Source organism: Ochotona princeps, chromosome 5 (assembly GCF_030435755.1).
Source record: "Ochotona princeps isolate mOchPri1 chromosome 5, mOchPri1.hap1, whole genome shotgun sequence".
Taxonomy (NCBI): domain Eukaryota; kingdom Metazoa; phylum Chordata; class Mammalia; order Lagomorpha; family Ochotonidae; genus Ochotona; species Ochotona princeps.
Window position 1 is genome coordinate 38101735 of NC_080836.1, and position 7427 is coordinate 38109161.

Here is a 7427-nt window from a genome sequence, read left to right on the forward strand (position 1 = left end):
GCGGAAGTACTTAAAAGATTATGGCGGGACCCAAGCGGTGGCCTAGCCACTAAAGTCCTCGCCTTACACGTGCCAGGATCCCATCTGGGTGCCGATTCTAATCCTGGCAGCCTGCTTCCCATCCAGCTCCCTGCTCATGGCCTGGGAAGGCAGGCAGTAGAGGATAGCCCAAAGCTTTGGAACCCTGCACCCGCGTGGGAGACCTGGAAGAGACTCCGGGCTCCTGGCTTTGGATTGGCGCAGCTCCAGCACTTTCAGCCTCTTTGGGAAGTGAATTATCAGATGGAAAATCTTCCTCTCTGTCGCTTCTTCTCTCTGTATATCTAAATTTCTAGTAAAAATAAAATAAATAGAAATGAAGGAAAGAAGGAAGGAAGGAAGGAAGGAAGGAAGGAAGGAAGGAAGGAAGGAAGGAAGGAAAGAAGGAAGAAAGGAAGGAAGGAAGGAAGGAAGGAAGGAAGGAAGGAAGGAAGGAAGGAAGAAAGAAAGAAAGAAAGAAAGAAAGAAAGAAAGAAAGAAAGAAAGAAAATAAGAAAGAAAGAAAGAAAATTATGGTACTTGAAAATTACAATGTTAAAAAAGGAACTTCTGTAATAATATTGAGGATCATTTCCCTGATCTTTCTAGAAAAAGAACTTGTAATTTCACTAATAAGAATACAAAGGAGATTAAGAAATCTCTCAAAGAGTTGGCTGCTTGCATAAATAGAACAGCTGGACAAGCTGTGAAAAGCCCAAACCTAGTAAGGTGATCTATCACAGAAAAATTCATCAGCCCTTTCCAGATCCTCGTTACAGAAAAAAAAAAAAAAAAGAGTCCCTAGCAGTGGGGCTGTGACATGGCTAATAAAGGAAATGAACTGGCTTGTGCAGGCCACTTGCCTGAAAAGTTATGTCATGATACTTGAACACACTTGATTAATTCCAGCGACACTGGTTCTTCACAGACTGTAAGGCCATCATCAAAATACAGTGGGCTCTTAGCTGAGGTTACTCAGCACCATGAAACAATGGCCCAAGTTTTATCCAGCAGGAATTTGAGATTAAATGTAGCCTTAACTTTTTGGAGGAAGAGAAGTGTAAGTGAGCTTGTAGCCTATTCGTGAGGACAGAAGATCTTGGAGTTGTAGATTGCCCTCCTGTGCTCACCAGTAATATGCAGGAAGAAAAACACTACATCTCACCTGGCTGCTGTGTGGATTTACTATTCTTAGTAAAGTCATCACTTAAAAGCAGATTTGAAGAATAGGTAATAGTTGGTTTAAACTGGGTCCAAGCGGTCACAAAACGGTAGTGGTCAGAACTGTCATCCAAATCAGAAGTCACAAATGATGGAAATATACACATTTTAAAACCACAATTAAGTGGATTATGGGAACAGGAAAAGCATCTTGCTTTGGTTCTAGGATATACTGGTAGTATAGCTAAGGATGTAGATGCTTATTTATTGCTGTTTAATTGAAATATTTCTACTGCTGAAGAGCAGGTGGTTTTTCAAGACATTCTGGGATTATATGATTTGCAAAAATGAGTCTCCTTTTGAGAACTGTAAATTATGGAGGAAATCAAAATATTCTTTTTCTTTTAGGAAACCACATAATGAAACATTGAAGTGGAATAGTATCCAAAAGGAGCATCCTCGGCTTTGATGGGGTGATAGCGCACTGTGAAGCTTGTTCACCCTGGCTGCAGTTGGGATCTGTAGGGTTGTTTGAAAACATAGTTTAAGAACTATTGGGTCTTAGTGCAATCACTCATGCATAAGAATATAATTTATACTCTGGAAAAGTAAGACAAGACTTACTACTAGGAAGTACAAAGACCAATCACAGTGTTTTTTTAAAGATTGTTTTATTAAAAAAAAAAACCCTTAAATGTGTGTAGTTATTTTGTTATGTTGAAAAGACTTTAAAAGTGAAAAATATCGAAGCAAATAATCAATACTAAATTTTTTGTTCATACTGAAACAAAATTCAGCACACCTACAGGACATAAAATCAACACATTAAAATCAGTAACATTCTTATACACTGATAATCAACTCGCTGAGATTCAAATTGTTAATAACAATCTCAAGGGCTTATATAGCCAGTGGTATAGGCATCCCATATAGGTACCAGTTTGAGTTTTAGCTGCTTCACTTCAAACACAACTTCTATCTAATATGCCTGAGAAAACAGCAGAGTATGATTTATGTCCTTGGGTCCCTGAACCCATGTGGAATATCAGAAGGAAGCTTGAACCTGGTGTTGGACCAGCCAAGCTCCAGCCATTGAGGCCATTTGGGGAGTGAAGTAGCAGATGGAAGATAGCTCTAGGTCTCTTTCTCGCTTTCTCTCTCTCTCTCTCTCTCTCTCTCTCTCTCTCTCGTTCTTTTTATTCTGTGTTTCATATAAACAGATTAATCTGGGTCAGGGGCGGGGGGGAGTCATCTCATTCACAACAACTCCAATAAAGGTCATGGAACAAATTTAACCAAAAATGTGAAAGATTCTACAACAAAAATTCAAAAATATTTTTGAAAATTGAACACAAAAAGTTAGAAAGACATTCCATGTTTGTAGGATGGAAAAACTAGTATTGTTAAAATGTCCATATTACCCTAAGCAATTTATAAAATTCAACCAATCCGTATCATAATTGATGATATTCATCATAGAATGAGGAAATTTAATCCTAAAATTCATCAAAAACCCAGAGTAGCCAAAATCAGAATTATAGTGATTACAACAGCAGATTTCAAGACATACCAAAAAGAGACTATACTCAAAGCTGCAGAGCACTGACACAAAAATAGACACATAGATCCATGCAACAAAATAGAAATCCTATAAATGTATTTATATAGCCAACTTTTGTTCAACAAAGGAGCTGCAAACATACTGATGCAAAGAAAAACTATTCAATAAATGGTTATGGCAGAACTGGGTAATCTCATGCAAAAGACTGAAACAGGACTCATCAGTCCCTTCCCTGACTTATTTATCACCTTATGAAAAAAAGAAAACAAACCCTCGGTATGAAACATAGTGCTCAGTGTAAGGCCTCAACCAGGAAACCATCAGAAAAAAAAACAGGATCTCTTTAAGACATTGGAATAGGAATGACGTTTTGGGTAAGACTCATAATGCGCAGGCAACAAATCTAAAAGTAGACAGATACATTTAACTAATAAGCTTATGCATAGCAAAGCAAGCAACAGAGCAACAAAGGAATGAGAGAAAATATTTGCTGATTATTCTTTTGAGTAAAGATTAATATCATAATATCTAAGGAATTCAAAATACTTAAAAACAAGTAACAACCAATCAGTTCAGTTAATTGAGTAAAGGACCAGAACAGACATTTTTTTTTTTTAAAGATTTATTTTATTTTCATTACAAAGTCAGATATACTGAGAGGAGGAGAGATAGAGAGGAAGTGGAGCTGCCGGGATTAGAACCAGCGGCCATATGGGATCAAGGCGAGGACCTTAGCCACTAGGCCACGCTGCCGAGCCCGAACAGACATTTTTTTAAAAAAAAGAAAAAAATACAAACAGCTAGACAACATATGAAAAAAAGCTTAATATCTAACCGTCAAGGAAATGCAAGTGAAAACCCCTATATCATTTTACTCCAGTTGGAAGAAAAACTATCAAAAATGCTACAGAAGATGTGAAGAAAAGGGACCAATGGGTCTTTATACAACTTGGATAGGAATACAAATTGGCATAGGCGTTAAGGAGACCCGTATGATAGTTTCTCAAGAAAAACAAAAATAGATCTACCTTATGATCTAGCTATATGACATCTGTCATATACCCAAAAGAAACAAAATCAGCATATGAAATAGATACTTGCATGTCCAGGTTAATTGCAACACTCATCACAATAGCTGAGATGTGGGGATCAGCCTAACAGTCCATATATAAATAAACAGATTGAAAGAGTGGCATACATAAAATGGAATATCATTCTGTGTGGTACAAAGGATGAAATCTTGACATTTGTAGGAAAGTGCATGGAACTGAAGATCATTGCATTAAGTGAAAAATGTCAGATACAGTAAGATAAATATCACAAATTCTCTCCCATGTACTGGTACCCAAAGTTAAAATTTTCATATGGTTAACTATAATCTAGATTATAAATATATACAAATGTCTCTGAATTTAAGATTAATAGAGTTTGAAAAGAGTTGTGGGGAGCATAGATAATGGGTACCAAAACACAGGGAGAGTGACCATACTGAATGCTGGTGATCTGCAGCATAGCAGGAAGACCATAGGTCACAATAATGAATTGCATTCTGTGTAAGACCTAGAAGACAGATCCCAATAAGCTGAAAATACAAATAGGAAGGCTGGCACCTGTTACAGTTTGCTTGTTTTATATGTTGACATTAAAATTAATATTAGCAGTGAGATTTTTTATTTTTCTTTTACTAATTAATTGATTTACTTAAGAATTATTTCTTGAATAACAATTCTGGCCCAACCGTTTTTGTTACTTGTTTTGGGCACAGTATCTATAAACTAATAAAGACTTAATGTGTCTCTTGATCCAGGTGGGCTATTTTAGTATTTATTTGTACTTACTTTAACTGTTGGATAAGAATGGGAAAAAAGACATGAAAACCTTTTCAGTTAAATGCCATCACTTGTAAATTATTTTCCTGGTGACTCAGTAGGAAAGTACTTCTAACTGAATGAACAATATGGAATTAAGAGATTATTTTTCACTCCCATTTTTTTCTAAATTCCTTCTCATCCATTCTATTATTGATAATTGACCATATTGCAAGTAGACAGGTTTGTCAGGAAGCCTAGGCCATGTCATTCATTACATATAACACAAAATGCATCGCCTCTCAAGTATTTTGTCTACACAAAATTGAACAGCAAACAACTTAAAATTACCTGCATAATTCAACTCAACTATCTTAATTATTGATGCAGAGTGCGGATTTAATGACCATGACAAGTTTTGCTTTAGAAAATGCAATAAGGTCAAGCAGTTTGAAGATTACATTATAAACCATGGTACCAGTAATCCAAAATTTCAATTCTCGTAACTTCATTCCCAACCATTTAAAGGAAGGAGTCATTTAGTGCTAATAGTTGCAATCATTATGTTGTAAAGGCAAAGAGAAAATACCATAAACAAAGCAGGAAAATATTTTTGGTGTGTAGCATAAATACGCAAACAATTATCTTAAAATGTAATCTTCATGTGACTTATTAAAGTAGATTACATTTTAATGTGCATTGCAATTTGCACATTATAGAGAACACTCTATATGCAGCGTTAACTGTGTGACCAGCCTGACAACCTGCACAACTGAAGATATAAAAAAGAAAAAACCCTCTGCTATCTTTCTCTAAATGGATGTATTTGGTGTTGATAGTCAGATACAGTTTTCACCTTTATCCCAGCTTGTTTCTGACCCAGTGGGTTAGTGTTAATCACCACTGTAGGCACCAATAATTTCCCCATATGTGGAATTTGATAAGTTAGAGCACCCACTTCAATTCAAGAAGATTCCAGCTGGCTATCCAGTTATCGCTATGGACAGCTTCAAGCACATCCATTGCTGGCCTTGGATTCTTAGCTTTATCAAGCGCTTTGCACTTTTTGTCTTTTATCTCTTAATTGAGACCTGACTGCAAGAAATGCCTATCTCTTCAACTGGGTTGCATTAAGCATTAACTTTAACTGCTTTGGGTACTTGAGGTACAGAAAGGGGGGAGGGAGCCTTAAGAAGCTGTGTAGAGTGGAAAATCTTCCAAAATCTCTATTTATAAATTGTGTAAATGCTACAGCGTTTTTTACAAGAAATAAATATATCTTTATCTCTTTTCCAGATTTAAAAAAGAAGTGTTTCTATTACCAACTGGAGGAAAGTTATGAACCCTCCATCGTATTTGGCAGTAATAATAATCCTACTATTCTGGTCAAGGGAGATAATACAGGATGAGTCAATTACTTAGTAACAATAGATGAGAAAAAAACTGCATTTTATGTCTCTGCAATGTCTATAGACTGGCTTTTTCTGAACTATATGGAAATGGGTTTTTATTTGAGTGGCGAGTGTACAAAGCTAAGAATTTAGGAGAGCTTGCATAGGTTCTAAGACCTTCAAGTCCCTTTTCTAAATATTACCTATTCCTAAATATCACCAATTTGTATTATTTTGCAACCTCATTGAGAGTTCTGTCTGCATCCTTTTTAGTTTTATAGCTCAGTTGTCTGTTTATAGTAGATATTCAATTAACACTCATTGAATTGCATGGTATTCATCTGGGTCTTGCTCAATTTGTGCCTAATCTTCATCTGAGAGATGACAAATTCTGCCATCACTAAAGCTTCTGTTGTAGTTGTTCCTCCCTGATATCACAGATGTAACAATTGGAAAATACGTGCATAACAGATACAGCAACAGCTTTACACAGTAGCACTGACCAAACAATTTTCTACAAAAAAAGCAAGCTGGTTAGTGAGGAACCTGAATGTTTTGCACATACACCTATAAAAACTGAGAATAACTTTAGATATCGGTGCTTAGTTATCCCTTATCTTAAAATAGCTTCAAATAAATCCCAATCTAGATGCAAAGCATCTGTCCGGTAATTGTATTAAATAAATAACTAGTGTATCATATCATAGGCAGAACCCTAAATAAATTTAAGAATATCCAAGGAATTGTAGAAAAATGAATTACTTCATTAACTGCCATATTCATTGCAGAACAATTTAATTTCACTAATCATAAATACATTTCCCCTAGGAATGTAATTCATAAAAAAAATTCAGTGTTGGATAATAAATTGAAGGGTGCATTAAGAACAAGCACCTATACTAGACAGATTTTCTATTTTGAGATTTCTGATGTGTAGCAATTAGTAGTCAAATCCTTGTTCCAAAAGGAATATTAGCTAAATCCTAGGTAAAGTTAAATGTTACCAAAGAGTTGTCTTGATAGAGAAGGAAATCAAACAGAAGAGATTTTGAATTCTAAGGAGGAGCAGACCAATGTCCAAATTAAATCGAATTCTATTCCCCACACCTAACGTGCTATGTGAGCACCATGGAGTAAACACATTTAAAGTCTCATTTATTCATTTCACAAATTATTAAGTATTTTCTATCTGGAAGCAGTAGGATAATAAAATGCACATGCTGTCCCAGATTTCCCCTTTGAGTGTCTGGGTGTAGACACTAAAGCACATTGTTTATAGTTAAAATGGACAATCATTAAAATTTGAACTAAGCGAGTTTTATGAATAGTGTTAATTGACAGCAAATAGCAACCTATTCATCACCTATACCGCCTACAATGGAATCTGGATTTTCCTTCAAGATTGCTAATTCATTCGGTCAGATGCATTCATCTTCGCTTGTACTCACCAAGGCCCTGATTTCTACAAGAATTGCAGTATTGGATCAC

The 7427-nt window shown here is 35.7% G+C and overlaps 1 pseudogene; it reads left to right on the forward strand.

The window, feature by feature from the left end:
* Window positions 1-551: 551 nt before the first annotated feature.
* On the forward strand, window positions 552-1461 carry LOC101521031 (KATNB1-like protein 1; annotated as a pseudogene).
* Window positions 1462-7427: the final 5966 nt, after the last annotated feature.